Source organism: Chelonia mydas, chromosome 1, assembly GCF_015237465.2.
Source record: "Chelonia mydas isolate rCheMyd1 chromosome 1, rCheMyd1.pri.v2, whole genome shotgun sequence".
Taxonomy (NCBI): domain Eukaryota; kingdom Metazoa; phylum Chordata; order Testudines; family Cheloniidae; genus Chelonia; species Chelonia mydas.
In genome coordinates, this window is record NC_057849.1 from 15,727,586 (window position 1) to 15,743,750 (window position 16,165).

The following is a 16,165-nucleotide window of genomic DNA, read 5'->3' on the forward strand; positions in this document are numbered from 1 at the left end:
ACTAGGTCAGCCCCCTGAGAAGCCAGCATTGAAGCTGTCGGGAACCTGTACAGCTTGGCAGGCTGTTAAGACTATTTGAAGTACATCTGTTTAATCTCACTTTGGCTGTGCCCATCATTGTGCTTTCAATGAGCAAAACAGATCCCAGAATTGGTGGGGATGGGAGAGGAACATCATGGATCACTTAATCTAATCCTCTGCTTCAAACAGGGCAGGCCACAGTATGTTTGCAAGATCAAACCACACAGATAACTTTAACACTCATGCCTTTGAGTTTGTCATCACTATCTCCTCAGGAACACTGCTCTGTGACCTGATTTTTCTTTATGCTTAAATTGTTTACTTAATTCCCAGGGCACCTATTGCTCCTTGGCTTATGGCTGGAGTCCAGCACTAGAGACCTTGTAACGTCTTTATTCCCTCTTAAAAATGTCTATAGGTTTAATAAGGCCTACTCCAGTTAAACATATTGGGCCAGAGTCTCATCTCCATTCCATTGGTTTTAAACCAAAATTAATGCCCTTGATGTGGATGGAGTTACACACGTGTCGTTGAGGAACAAGTGGGAAGAAAGACTCAGCCCGGTTACTTTACAGAAAGTGAACTCGGGGCTTGTCTGTTCAGTGCACTAGTGCTGCCCAGGTGGGGTGTAAATTCTAGTGCCTACAGAATATTGTACGCAACCATCTGTGTGGACCCTGCTGGTGCACCATAAAAGTTCTTGAGTGCACACTGAAGTAGTACGGTTTGAGACAGGACTATGTCAACACGAGCTAGGGAACTTTTAGTGCATGCCAGCAGGGTCCCACACGGGCTGCTGGTGCGTGCTAGAAATTACACCTCAGCTGGTGTACAAAGCTGGGGAGACAAGCCCTCAATTACCCTTTTCTCCCCGGCTTTGTTCACCAGTCCTAGAATCATTCTGGTGGCTCCTCTTAGAACAGTGCCCATCTTTTCAGTTAGCTTTAAGTGACATTTCTATTAGTTCACTGGGATACACTGAATTCAACAAGAGGAACTATTACTTCACACTGCAAGAAGGCAGTCTGTGTCATTCAAGATACAGGAAATCCGAGTCAAATACCAAGGCTGGATTTGGAACAGGGCTGGATAATGTTATGCCCATTAATAACATTTGTAGTTATACATGCTGAAACCAGCATAATCAAATCTGACATTTCAGGACATAAAGTGATCAGAGATGGAACCTGGAAGCAAATCTTACCCCAAAGACAGTGCTGCAGAATGGCCTAGGTTCGCCTCGATATTGTGGGGAGAAGATGGGTTCATCTTTGAAGCGTCAGGTCTTGGCCTTTGCTGGAGGCAGACTTTGGAATCCAGCCTGGTCCAATATCCTATATCATGCTTCCTTTTTTGACTCAAGCGGCTAGTCAAAATGTGGGGGCCTGTGGGTGTTCCAGTTAGCAGCAGAAATTTGTGGCAGTCAGCTATTTCTTCGATGCAGTTTTGTTTACGTATGAAGAGAGTACAAAGACATGCAGAAGGAAACAGTTTTGTTTGCTCACAACACCTAGAGTGCTCTTAGCTTGCACCTCTGACCCAGAAACCTTTTTCCAGATTTCTTCCAAAGTCAGCCACTGTGCTTTCAGTTGCTCCTTCAGGCTGTCTCCCTCTGTCTGTCCTTGTCTGTTCTCCCTTCCCATACATGCATACACACGAACCTACCCAAAACAACACTCAGCAAAAGCTACTGCATGGGTTCATGCAATCCTGGAGTCTTAGGTGAGGGCTTATGTTTACAGTTATTTGAAGGATGAGTTATTTGAAGGACTCCCTCCCTAACAAGGTTTCACCCAGCTCATAACAATAACATTTGTAGCCGTACAGTATTGGCCATTTGGCCCAGGCTTGATGGAGTTCTCTCTCGCAGGACATCCATACAGCTGCCTCAGTCTGGCTCCTCGTATGTTCATGTGGAACTGGGAATAAACTCGCCTTTGCTTATTTTCCAGTAAAGTAACAATAAGCATTTGTGTCAGGGTGGAGCAGGCACATACTTTTGACATGATGGTTAAGAAAAACCAGTCCTCTGGTAATTCATAAAGCAGGGATTTTGCAAGCAGCCCCAAAATTCTGTTCCTCTGGCAGTTACTAACTTCATATCAAGTAACTTCATATGGCCAACCCTACCTTGATTCAGCTTGCTTGAAAGTAAGCCCTTTAAGGATGTTATGCAAAATTCCTGACTTCTAGAAGAGAGAGTAGGTGTTAGTGCTTTGGCTCCTTACTGCTCTTTGGAAGGGTCATTCAAATAGGTGTATACATGTCTGGCTAGAAAATAATTTCCTTTCACTTGGCTGGTAATACAGTGTTCCATAGCGCACATCTGTATACCTGAGACTGAAGGTGTTAATGTCTAATTTTGTTGCAGCAGTACAAAGTGGGAAATGGTTGTTGTAGCAGATCCATCAAATACATGTAAAGAGTTGATTCCCCAGAGTTCCTGGTTGTGCCACAGTGTGACTATGGGTCTGGCTCGTGGGTCTTGCAATCAGTGAGACCCTGAGCCCATGGGCCATATTTAGGGTCAGGTAAGCATTTTCCCCCAGATCATATTGGCAGAGACTCTGGGGAGAGGGGGTTCACCTTCCTCTGCAGCATGGGGCACGGGTCACTTGCTGGTTTAAACTAGTGCAAATGGTAGATTCTTTGTAACTTTAAGTCTTTAAACCATGATTTGAAGACTTCAGTGACTCAGCCAGAGGTGAGGGGTCTATTACAGGAGTGGTCAGGTGAGGTTCTGTCGCCTGAAACATGCAGGAGGTCAGACACAGGATACTGGGTAAGGTGGACCATGGTCTGACCCAGCATGGTAGCTCTTACATTCTTATAGAGATAGTTAAGTGGAGTTAGGCTGTATTCGTCTATATGAGACCTCAGAAGAAATGCTAGGCACTGTGGAAAGCTGTGATGGTGATTTAGTAGGGAACACGTTTCCTTCTGAGTCTGTAGCTTGGCTAATTATATTCTGCCAACTTAAACTCCCCCTGCAGATCCAATCAGACACTGTTGGCATGTGCCAGGAGGCCTGGCTTATATTCCTGGCTTTGACATGGATTCACTGTACAGTGCCAGGCAAGTCACTAATTTTTTTGTGCCTCATCATCCCCTACTGTAAGATACCCAACTCCTTCTGAAAGTTACTGAGTTTGGAGTCTAATTCCTGAAGAGCCTTTGGGAATCCCAGCCCATATATATTCAGTGCCAAGAGTAAATAAAATTTAGAGTTGGCACCTCTGAAGTTAAAATAAAACACAAGTGGTATGGGATCCCCAGGGTACAACCTGGAACTGGGGCACCGCTGTGCCCCCTTAACTCTCCAGCCTGGGCTCTCTCTCACAATGCTTTGCTAGTGACAAGCAGCAAACCCCTCCAGGCGCTGTTATCTCTTAGCACAACAGCATATGCAGCCCCACACCCACCTAGATTGCATGAATGCTCCCAGAGCCACTCATGAATCACACACAGAAAGGCACCAGGAAATCTCCCAAGCCCCCAGCCTTACACCCCAGAGCTGTACTATCTTGCCCTTGTCAGAAGCCTGACCAGTGTAAGTTTATTATCCAGTTTGCCCCTCCCTTGATGTGGAGAGGACACACAATAGCCTTCAGAACCTGAGCTGAGATTTCTCAAGCACTTCAAGCAAAACACATTGGTTTTAGGTAAAATATAAAACAGCTTTATTAACTATAGAAACATAGATTTTTAAGTGATTATAAGTCGTAGGCATAAAGGATCAGAAAAAGTTATCACAGAAAATAAAAGATAAACTCAGTCTAAATCTTAAACCTGATTAGACGAGGCAGTATTTAGATCAAGCAATTTTTCTCACCCCACTGGATGTTGCAGGTAGGTTATATTGCTTAATACACAGGCTTCCCCTTTAAGCCTGGGATCAGTCTCCTCAGTTCAAGTCTTTGTCTTCCCAACATTCTTGTTGCTTCCTGCATAGGTTGGGGAGGAGAAAGGTGACCGTGGCATCGTGCTTTGGCCTATTTTATATCATCAGTCCACGTGCCTGGAAAACGCTAGCCCAGACATGTCCTGGTGGGCTTTGAATCACAGAGTTGAGCAATCCCCCATTGTGTGATGCTTGTCCAGCCCTCTTACAGTATTGTAAATCCCTTGTTTACAACTCCCCTGCTGATTAATGATCGCTTAACACCCTCCTGGGAGTGGATCAGTACCTAACAGCAGAGACTCTCTAATTTACAACATGTTTTAGCAAAAATCTCATAACTTCATACATACTCACTAACAATATGCATATTTTGGCAGAACAATGGGTTTCAGCAAAACATGACCTTTCATATGAAATTTTACTTTGCATGCTTTTTATACAATGTATCATAATTATATGACGGGGTGAATATGGAGGTTCCAGTGTGCAGCTTTAAGGTACAGAGTGCCACACCAGAATATCCGGGATGATCCTGAGCCCCTAAAACTGGACAACTGGTAGTGTGGACTGAGCACCCTTACAGCAGTCTTGGGGACTCTATCTCAACAAAGTAGGATGACCAGATGTCCCGATTTTATAGGGACAATCCTGACATTTGGGGCTTTTTCTTATATAGGTGCCTATTACCCTCCATCCCGATTTTTCACACTTGCTATCTGGTCACCCTACAACAAAGGGACAATCCTGAGAAAACCTGGACAGGTGGCAACCCTAATAAAGCCAGGATACTTTACCATAGGAATTGTGGTCATCTCATTTTAAAGAGGGTGGTGCTGGCAAGCTTGTTTTCTTTAAACTCATATGTTGCCTATTAGTATTATTTAGAGAGGAAGGATGATCTCTGGGACTCAGAGGTCAATTCTTGGTTCTGCTACTGTCTTCCACTGTGGTGTTCGGTTAATCAGTCTCTCCGTACCTTAGGTCCCCATCTGTAAGAGGCAGCTGATGATCCTCCCCTATTTCATTGACAGAGTGCGAGAGATTAATTCAGCTATGTGTGTAAAGCACCTTAGAGTCTTCTGATGAAAAATGCTAGTAAAGGTCCCTCACTCCCCAGCTAGTCCCCCTGAAGTCAGTGAGGCCACTCGTGGAGGAAGGTGCTATTCAGTGAGCAAAGGTATTAGAATCTGACCCTAAGTGTGAAGCATTATTGGGAACCCGGATCCTGGGGCTTGACATTCAGTTGGTTACACTCCACCTTCAGAGACGGCTGACGCTTTAACGGAGCCACACCTCTTTTCATTTTTCAGTAACTCCTGCTCTCTAGCTCCACTGAGGGTTGCATTCCACCACCCCCCTCACCACCACCACCACCCCCCCGCTGTGCAGCTGAGGGCTCTCCTGTGTCTTATTGCGTTAGGTTTCCAGCATTAGGGCTTGGTTTACAATGTGGGTTATTGTAGGGAAGTGACTGAGGGCAGGGACTTTGTATGGGGCTCTTTGTCTTAGACTCCCTAAGCTTTGTTAAGCCTGCTATTGGGAAAGCATTTGGCATGCCCACCGACACAAATATAATAGTTATTTGATTACACACGATTTTTTTAAATTGGAGTTAAAAAAAAAAGGCCTGGTTCAATGGGTGCCAGGGGAGCCTGGGTGGGGTGCCTGGGTGGGGTGCCTGGGTGCCTGGTTCAATGGGTGCCAGGGGAGCACAGGTGGGGTGGGTTGGAACTCGTTGTGCTGCCTTGCAAGGCTGCCAGTTGCCTAAGGCAACATACTGTGTGAGAATTCCATATCCACCTTAGAGGCCATTAAATGTCTTGGGATGCAGGCAGAAGGAGGTGGGGGGGGAAGTGGGGGGGTTTAAAGCACCCTTCTGCCTGGAACGCCCTTTGCATGATTGACCTAATAACCTCCTCTCCACAGCTGATGGCCAGACAGGGGCGGATTACGACAGGCACCTTCCCTCTTTGGGATTCCAGCCCTGCAACTGGAAGAACCTTGGATTCAGTATTGAGGAAGAACAGGAAGCAGTGGGATCAGCACAGCTTTCCAACGTGCCTAGTGATTTGTGTGCGTGCCCAACTTCAGGCATCTTAGAAGGTCTACTTTGCAGAAAGAGCTAAGAACCTGCCTCTAAATTCAGATCCCTTAACGGTGTCACGTTGGACACCCAAAATCATTAGCCACTCTGAAAATTCTTGGCCTGGCCCGTCTGTTAGGCTGCAAAATTAACCATTGGAATGACTTACAGTACAGACCCGTTTATGCGCAGATGTCGGGAGTCAAGCCATCACGACCGCAAGTTAACAGACCGCAGGTTAAGAGGGCCATGCTGAAGTGTCTTAAGATATCTATATATACATGTATAATTACCGAGGATTACATACGTATTCACAGCATCCCAAATACTGCAGGCCTATCTGTTAACAGCGCTTTGCAAGAATATAAATTCAAATGTGTAATCTAATAAAAACATTAAATACGCAAAAAGAAAAGGAGTACTTGTTTGTGAAAACAGACTAACACAGCTGCTACTCTGAAACCTGTCATTAAATATGCAGTAAATCACTAAAACTTTGAAAAAGTACCAGTTTAAGCTAAAAATGTGTAAGACATGTCGCGAAAGAAAGGTTTCCCATTAGAATCAAATCAATGAGAATCAAACAATTTTGAAATCTCTAGCGTGACAATGACTAAGGTGCGTGATACGTCTTTACCAATATCGGCGATCAAAAGGAAGAGGAAACGCCAGCAGCCTACAACACGTTTCCGCTCTGCACTTCTGTCAATTTCTATGTCAGTGAGTGAGTGAGCAAATCGGTAGCGCTACATAGCAAGTTCCTGTACCGTGTGTTAACAAGTTTCGTGTGTTAAATAAGTAGCACTGGGAGGCATGGTGCTACCCCCCATTAAGCGGATTCACGCGTAAACGGAGCTGTACTGTACCTAGGAATGTGATATCTTAAATTAAGATCTGCTCTAGCTTCACCAGAAGTTATGGGCTCAATGCAAGAATCATTGGGTGAATTCTCTGGTCAGTGCTTTGCAGGAGGTCAGACTAGATGATCGTAATGGTCCCTTCTGGCCTTCAAATCTACATGCTTAATGATGATTGAGCTTTGTGATGAATTTCTCTGAGTCCAATCCAGCAATAGGAGGAGGAGAGGGAGGGAATAGAGCAGGTGAATTTTCTGAAGATTCAGAAGGGAAGTAGGGTTTGATGGTCTAAAGATGTGTAACGAGTAAAAGAATGCAGTGTGATGTCTGACAGTAGCTATCAGCACATGCTGGTATCACCCGGGAAGGGCGGTGATATGCAGATTTCGAGGAAGACAAGCACCTCTCTGTAGGACTTCATGAAGGAATGACAGATGGATACAACACAATCTTTCTTTTTACCTTCCGAAAAATAAATGTGTGTGTGTGTGTGTATGCACGCGCACACACGGGAGTGGGATGGGGGCTTTGGAAGGGGCATGAAACTCGCACGGAATCTCCCCCATTGTGTGAGTATCACACACACGTAACCACAAACGCCGGCTTCCAATTTCCCCCGGAGGTGCTCAACCTCAGGCCCCGCCCCCACTCCACCCATTCCCCTAAGCCCACCCCGCACTTCACCTCTTCCTGTCCCCACTCTGCCCCATCTCTTCCCACCCAGTTCCGCCCCTCTCCCAAGCACTCCCCCTCCACCACTCCCAACGCCTCCTGCATGCCACGGAACAGCTGATCCACCGCAGGCAGGAGGCCCTGGGAGGGAGGGGGAGGAGTTGATTGGCGGGGCCGCCGTCGGGCAAGAGGTGCTGGGGGGCAGGGAGGGGTGCTTGGCTGCTGGTGGGTGCTAAGCATCCACTATTTTTTTTTCCGTGGGTGCTCCAGGGAGGGGAGCTCCCTTTGACTTTTGCGTCTGGCTTGGGAGGGGAAAGCTTTAAAACAGGCTTCCTTGGAGGTCCCAATGAAACAAGGCTGTCAGGGGATGGGGGGGAAGTGACTCGTCTATTCTGATCTGAACCCTAGCTAATTAGATCAGACTCACGAAGATTCAGATCTGCATGGGACATGAAGCTGATGAATCTGGTATTTCCAGACCTGTCAGGCTGTATATATTAAAAATAAATCGGCTCATAAGGAGTGCAAAAGCAGCTGGCGTAACGTGGCACTGCGTTGCAATTAGGCAAGCTGGGAATATGGACTGCCTTGATGGCTGAATCCTCCCTACTCCAGCTGCCTGCTGCGAGATTGCTCTGCTGTGCTGTTAATGAAGACGTAACGTTTCCCACCCCCAACCTCATCTCTGCAGAGGACTGAGACTGAAAAGGAGACAAAAATGGGAGGAAGAAGAAGAATAAGAATCTGCTTTTTGAGAGAATAAAATCCAAGCCAAAATTAAAGCTTTCCCCTCCCAAGCCAGATGCAAAAGTCAAAGGGAGCTTTTTCACCTGAGTAAGGACTAAAGGATCCTTTGAGTTATGTGCATAGGCACCGACTCCGTGGCGGCTCCCTTCCTGGAGCACCCACGGAAAAATAAATTAGTGGATGCTTAGCACCCACCAGCAGCCAAGCACCCCTCCCTCCTCCCCCGGCACTTCCTGCCCGACGGCGGCCCCGCCAATCAGCTCCTCCCCCTCCCTCACACATTCTGTAATAATCAATGTTCACGTCTGCAGCAGTGCTTAGATTGTAAACTCTTAAACTGTCAGATCTTTGGGGCTGGGACTGTCTCTCTGTTTGTACAGCACCTTGCACAGTGGGGCTCTGATCCAGGACTAGGGTGCCTGGGAGCTGCAGTAATGCACATCAATAATGAGCATGATTCAGGGGGTGTGGCAAAGCAGACACTCACCTGGCCTGGGCCCGCGGTGCCACTGAGCTGCTTGTATAGCCCTGTCACTGCTAGCAGTGTCTGCGCTTGGTGTGAGTCTGATTCCATTCCCTGCCTTGAGGATTTTGACCATTGTTGGCCAGCCACCTGTGTGAACTGCACTGGGGCAAACCCCTAATGTGGACAAACTAAAGTACAGGTGCCAGTGACGTGCTAATCTTTGCATGAAACCAGGGTACTGGAGGAAATCACTGTCCACACTAGGCATTTGCACTAATGCAGCTACAATGAAGGTTATCACTGGGGCAAGTCCTCAGAATGAATAAGGCCTAAGTATAGGGAGCTGGTTCAAGGACTCATGTAGGGGGCAGGGGCCCTCCCAGGGTTGTAATATGTAACAGGCTCGGGGTAGGTGGCTCCTGAGGAGGTGTTGATGTGTAATCTAGGCTAAGAGTCTTCATTCCCCACTGGTGGCTGGTCAAGGTAAGAGCTGATGAGTTCCATGCTGAGTTCAGGCAATGGACTGAGTGAGAGGTTTTCAAAGGTACAAATGGGAGCTAAGAGACCAACTCCAGTTGAAGATCTTTGGTTCAAATGCCCCTATTGTCCCCAGTGGGGTTGCTTACCTGTGCACCTGGCCAGCTTGCTGTCAGTTTTACCAGTTCAGCCAGCCAGTGGCTTCAAGAGCCCCATCTGCAGGGCGTACAAAAGCCAGGATAAAAACACCTATTTTTATAAAGCCAACAGGGACATCAGCAGAGGCCCCCAAACCCAGGATTTGGTTTTCAAAGCTGATTTAATGATGAGCAAGCCCAAAATCCATCACAGGCATGTCAGGACAGGGCTGGTTTTGTGACATCTGCAAACCTGGTGCCATGTGCCAGGCACATCTGAGTTGAATATTGCAAGTGCCTGCTGACTATCGTAGCAATCGCAGGAAGAATGCCATGTTCTTATGAAGGAAACAACACAGTGCCCTGCAAGTCTCCATGATCTTAGAGTATCACGTGTTGGGTACAAGGCTGGATGCTTCTCTAAAAGCCATGCTCTAGTTCAAACAGGAATGATTTGGGGGAAGTTCAATGGCTTGAAGGTCAGACTAGATCATCACAATGGTCCCTCCTGGCCTTGCAATCTATGAAGCTACCTCTTTGCGGATATTTTCTCTTTTGAAGCCTCTCCTTATAGGCAACGCTATGCTCACCAGGAATGTGCCTTTCACCCACCATTCTCAAGCTACAACCACTGTGATCCTACAATCAATTTGATCCATATGCTGGGGGGCGGGGGGAGAAAAATCAGGGTTAATGGAGTAGGTGGTTGTGGCGAAAGTTACAAAAGAGGATACATGAGGAGTGTGTTTCATTTCAGTGCCTTGTTAAGAAAAATCCCAGCAGCCAGGAAAGGTGTTTGTTTTGTTTAAGTGTCAAGACAATACAGGTGTCAAATCTCATGCTTCAGAGCACTTCAGAAGATTATATGCAAGTGTTAGAAAGTCATTCTTCACCTAGTGTTATGCCACTGGCCAGGTGCACTATGGGAAGGTGCTAATCTTCCTCAAAGAATTAGTTATTTGAGGAGACTGGATTAGATGGAACAATACTTGGTTTGGATAGGGCAATTCTTATATAAGAGATGGCTTTGTCTGGATATCTTTAAGGTTCCTAAGGACTGATTATGTTTCATTATCACATCACAATAAGCCTTAGTTCTGGAAAAGTCACCAAGCAAAGAAAAAATATGTGGCCGTTTGCATTTGGAGAGCTGGAATTTAGGTGCATGCAGGCAGGTGTGTTGGGTCTTTCTCCAGCTGAGCCCTTAGACAGGTGTAAAATGACCTCTTCCCTAGCACTGTACCCAAGTGCTGGCCAGCTGCAATGAGCATTGACTTTATTTCATAAAACCTCACTAGAAAAGCACATTCATATAAACGAATAACAAATTGTCAAAGTTCCTTCCCCACTCTGAACTCTAGGGTACAGATGTGGGGACCTGCATGAAAAACCCCCTAAACTTATTCTTACCAGCTTAGGTTAAAACTTCCCCAAGGTACAAACTATTTTACCATTTGTCCCTGGACCTTATTGCTGCCACTACCAAGTATCTAACAAAAATAACAGGGAAAGAGCCCACTTGGAAACATCTTTCCCCAAAAAAATCCCCCCAAGCCCTACACCCCCTTTCCTAGGGAAGGCTTGATAAAAATCCTCACCAATTTGCATAGGTGAACACAGACCCAAACCCTTGGATCTTAAAAACAAGGAAAAAGCAATCAGGTACTTAAAAGAAGAATTTTAATTGAAGAAAAAGTAAAAGAATCACTTCTGTAAAATCAGGATGGTAAATACCTTACAGGGTAATCAGATTCAAAACATAGAGATTCCCTCTAGCAAAACCTTAAGTTACAAAAAGACACAAAACCAGGAATATACATTCCATTCAGCACAACTTATTTTATCAGCCATTTAAACAAAACAGAATCTAACGCATATCTAACTAGATTGCTTATTAACTCTTTACAGGAGTTCTGACCTGCATTCCTGCTCTGGGCCCGGCAAAAGCATCACACACAGACAGAGAGAACCCTTTGTCGTCCGTCCCCCCCCGTCCAGCTTTGAAAGTATCTTATCTCCTCATTGGTCATTTTGGTCAGGTGCCAGCGAGGTTGTCTTAGCTTCTTAACCCTTTACAAGTGAAAGGGTTTTTCCTCTGGCCAGGAGGGATTTAAAGGTGTTTACCCTTCCCTTTATATTTATGACACAAATATATTAACTCAGATTGTCTGAATCTAGCACCGTTCATCCCCAAACACTTCACAATCAGAAATCATGCCCACCCCAAGGCAATCCAGCCACCTCTGGAGTGAAAAGCGGCAGCAGCTTAAGGCCCTGATAAGGCCCTTCGGCATGTGCTTAAACTTGAAGTCAATGGAACTTAAGCACTTGCTTAAAAGTAAGCACCTGGTTGAAGTGCTTTGCTTAAAAGTAAGCACCTGGTTGAAGTGCTTTGCTGAATTGTGGCCTAACAGAGCATAGCAATGCCATGCTCTAGGGCAGAATTTCTCACCAAAATGATTTTGGTGGCCTCAGAGCTCAGCCACCAACGCTTGCTGGTGGCTGCTCTGACAATTTTTCCTAAGATATTTAGTTAACATTAGGAAAAACAAATAAATAGACACATATACATGTCCGAATCGTTGTAATTTATTTAGGAAGTAGAGCTCCCCATTCAATGCACGTCGATTTTGCTCCTGTTCTTGTGCTCGGAGCATGTCACAGAGAGGGAGCCCCTCACCCTGCCAGGGAGCTGCCAAGCCCTGCAGCAGCCCGGAGTCCTTGAGCTGGTGTGGTAGCTACAACTGTAAACAGCGAGTGCGGCCCCAGGTGGGGGAAGCGCCAACCTGTTTCTCTGTCCCTGCCTCCCGCAGCCGTTCAGTGAGAGCCCACCATGGGGAAGGTGGGTCAGGAACTCACTCACCAGCTGCAGAGTCCCAGACTCCCCGTGCCCCAGCCGGGTGGGAGAGGGAGAGCTGCCTAGAGGCGCACCCGGGCGACTGAATGCCGCAGCCACCTCCACTGACAAGAGCCATCACCGTGCACACCGGCTCCACATGTCTCAAGCGGTGCTGCCCAGAGCCCCGGAGGAGGCTGCGCAGTGCAGAGCGCAGATCCCCGCTGCACACACCAAGGCAATGCATCTCGTTGCCCTTGGTAACGGCTATTCTGGAGCAACAGCTGGGCGCTGCGGGGAGGGGTCGCTGCTTTGCTCCCCCCAGCCCCAGTCTGCCCATGAGTTGGAGGCTGTTGTGGCTGCAAAAGAAATCAGCTGCATGTGGCCACAGGGGCCACAGTTGAGAAACGCTGCTCTAGGGCCAAAGACAAGTAAGGGCAGGGCTAACAAAGATCACCACTGAGCTAAAAAGCAAATCTTCATCTGATGGGGTCTGTACTGATCGGGTCTGTACTGTTCTGTTTGACAGAGGGCCTGACCCTGGGAAGCACAGGGGTGCCCAGAACCACCCAGGAGGCATTCGGGCCCGGTATTTAGGCACCTAACTCCCATTGACATCAATGGCAGTTAGGCACCTAAATAGCTTTTGAGGGTGTGAGCCTGGGTGCAGCAACCAGCCCTTGTACGCTGAGCTCCTTTGGCTAGGCACTGTGTGCTCCTGTAAGAATACAATGTAGAGCACGCAGTGGACACTTCAGCACATGCCCCAGAATGTCCACTATTGCTTGAGAATTCTGTACCCACTGGGAATGGCAGGGGGTGTCCCACCAGCTGAGTCTGTTAAAACCTTCCTTGGCTCCTAGGGATAGTCTGTCACCACTTACTAGAGCACTGGGGAGCAGTCCAGTGGGTATGGTACTGACTGAACCAAACAGACCTGGCTTCTATGTCTGGCTCTGCCACTGGCCAGCTGAGAGACCCTGGGGAGATATTTTCCCTCTCTGCCTCAGCTTCCCCATCTGTCAAATGGGGAGAATGATACTGACCGTCCTTTGTGACTTGCTTTAAGTGCTGGATAACAGAGAGGCATCCCTACTGGGACAGAGCACAGGTTTGCAGAGCAGGGCTAACGGAGAACTAGGACTCCCGGCTTCTGCTTCTAGCTTTGCCACTGACTATTGTGCCTCAGTTTCTTCAGCTGTTGAAGGGCTATAATAATGCTTGGCTGATTTTAATAAATTAATCTTTGTATAGCCCTTGGGGGGGGGGGTCAATGACCCAAGGTGCCCTATGATTCCACCCTATTCTCTTCAAAATAATACGTACACTGCTAAAAATGTAACAGAAACAGAAAATGTAAAAATATCATTTCAGAAGGTCTTAAAGGTAGCAGTAATCCTGTTTGTTTGCTATTATATTCCCTGCTATTAACAGTGCATCATCCCCCTTGCCATGGGGGGCGGAGAGTGCTGTGCAGCCCGAATGCTGGATTTCCCACTGTCTCCTCATTACAGAAATAGGTCCCAATATAAAATGGCTGTGGGCTTGCTCCAAAGCATACTGCTGTGAATGGAAACACTCCCACGGGGCCTCCATAGGCTTTGTGTGGAGTCACACAGGACGCTCAGAACTTCTCCATCTGCTGCTGGAGCAGTCCCATCGGTCAACTGATGCAAGGTGTGTGCAGCTGAAAGTGATGAGGGGGGTGTGTGTGGGTGTGTGTCCATGCGTGCGAGGGTATAATTTGACTAAAGAACTCTAGTTGAGGACAGGGTTTACGTAACTCTCACGCACTCAGGCCGGGGCTCTGTCCCACGCTCGTGGCTGTAGGATGTAGAGGTAGAGCCTGCTAACAGTGATGGACTGCAGAGGTGGGTCTTCTAGTCCAGGCAGCAGAGGCTGGAGCTTGGACCTGCAGAGGCCCGGGTTTGCTGCCCAGCAAGGGAGCAGCGCTACACTGGCTAAACAAAGCCGGGTCACATTTTTCATAGATGTTTCCTGCCAGAAAATAGTGTTGCAAAACCCAAACGCTATCCATAAATCGGCTGCTGTTGAGAAGTGGGGCACCTATCGGGATTTCTGTCACGCAGTAGGTAGTCCTGCTGGCAGAGAGACCCAGCAACCCAGAAGGTAACTCTGGCCGCACTGCAGGCATCCTTGGTTTGTTGGAAACTGTGTGTTACACTGTCCAAAGAGTGGACCCCATGGCAGAGATGTTTTAAAATTCCACATTTTGCAGGGGTGGAGGAGAGGTTCCTGCACCTGAGTGCGACCCTGTGCATCCTAGTGGGTTGTCATGAAAAGGACACTCCATTCCTCCAGAATTATGTGGCATTTTAAAGCTCCCAGACTCTACTTCAGTTACATCCGTGTTTATTTTTGCAGGGGGTTAACGGGGCTGTATCTGTACAGCACCTAGCACGATCAGGTCCTGTCCAGGACTGGGGCAACTAGGCTCTACCACAATACCAATAATAATACTCTTCCAGGCTCCACCCACAAGCCAAGCTCCTCCCACTTGACACTGAAATGAGACATTGCTTACAGCAGTAGCTTGTTCAGGTAGGAAGAGGGACCTCCTGGGTCATTGAGTCCAGTCCCCACCTATCACAGCCAACCCCGTCTGATTCCCCCATCTAATTTCTTATGTTATTGGCAACAAAATGGTTAATTCAGATGTCCAGTGAGGGTAACTTAAATCGCAACAGCTCATTGAAATGAGTGGAGCCATTCACTCCTCTCAGCTATTGGGTCAGGCTCTCTGCAGAGCCAGGCAGGTGTCACTGCATCAGTTACTACACATTGAAGGTTTTCTTGGCAACCATAAGGACAGAGACTTAATTTTCACATAAGACGGCAGCTTGAGGGAGGCAGGGGTTCACTTTTCCTCTCAGTGTGAGCACTGGTATCTGTCTCCATATTCCAGAGGTGCTGAGTGGTAGGGTAGCTGGGATGTCACAGATGCATTCAGGGAAGTTGCGTGAAGCCAGATGACATGACTCTAAAACGGGATCTGAATTTGTTTTTAAAGGCTTAAGTACAGGATGTTCTGAATAGTTCTGTCCGAGGGGGCATTCCACACCTAACCCCACTATTGTCCCATTCATGAGAACATTCCTGGTGGTCACCTCCACAGCGCTTCTAGCCAGCAACCTGCACTGCTGTCCCTGCAACCACACTGAAAATGGATCCCACGCCCCAGGCTTTATTGCATGGAATGTATTGTGCAAATTTAATTTGGGAGACTAAAATCGCTATAAAGATCCCTCTGTAAATAAGGGATTAGCAGCGGTAATCTATCCATTTCTAACCACACCCCCAAATTGAAGGTTGTCCCCCTCCCCCCACATCTAACTCTGTCATCTCCTAGCGCTGTGGCTAATTATTGCCAACTAAACAGCACCAGGCTTTTCCATGCTTGTTAGCATTGTTTCTTACATCAGCTTTTCATCTCAATGGAGGCAATTGTCCCCGGCTGACATTTTAATTCTTTCCAGCTGCAGCCAAACCAAATGACACAAATTGAGTGGAAGGGGTTGACTGGGGGAAGCCTAGTTCAGACAACACACTCTCCATCCCACGAGGAGGTTTTGCTGCTGGACACTGTAAGGCAGAAACGGACACAGATAGATTTGAATTTGCACCAAAATAAGTAAAGGGGATCTGATGTATAAGTGAAGCCAGGGCACTTTACCATGGAATAACTCATCCCAGATCCATGTAACAATGGCTGATGGCTACTTCTTCTTTTTTACCTATATAGGTTGCCCTTTAGTTACTTGCAGAGAGGCGAGTGGTCTTAAGGCACTGGATAGGGAATTAGGAGCTCTGGGTTCAATTCCTGATTGCGCTACAGACTCCCTGTGTGACCTTGGGCAAGCTGCTTAATCTCTTCCTCAGTGTCCAGCCTGTAACATAGGGGTAATAGTGCTTCCTTGGTGTGTCCTGTCTAGTTAGATTGTAAACCC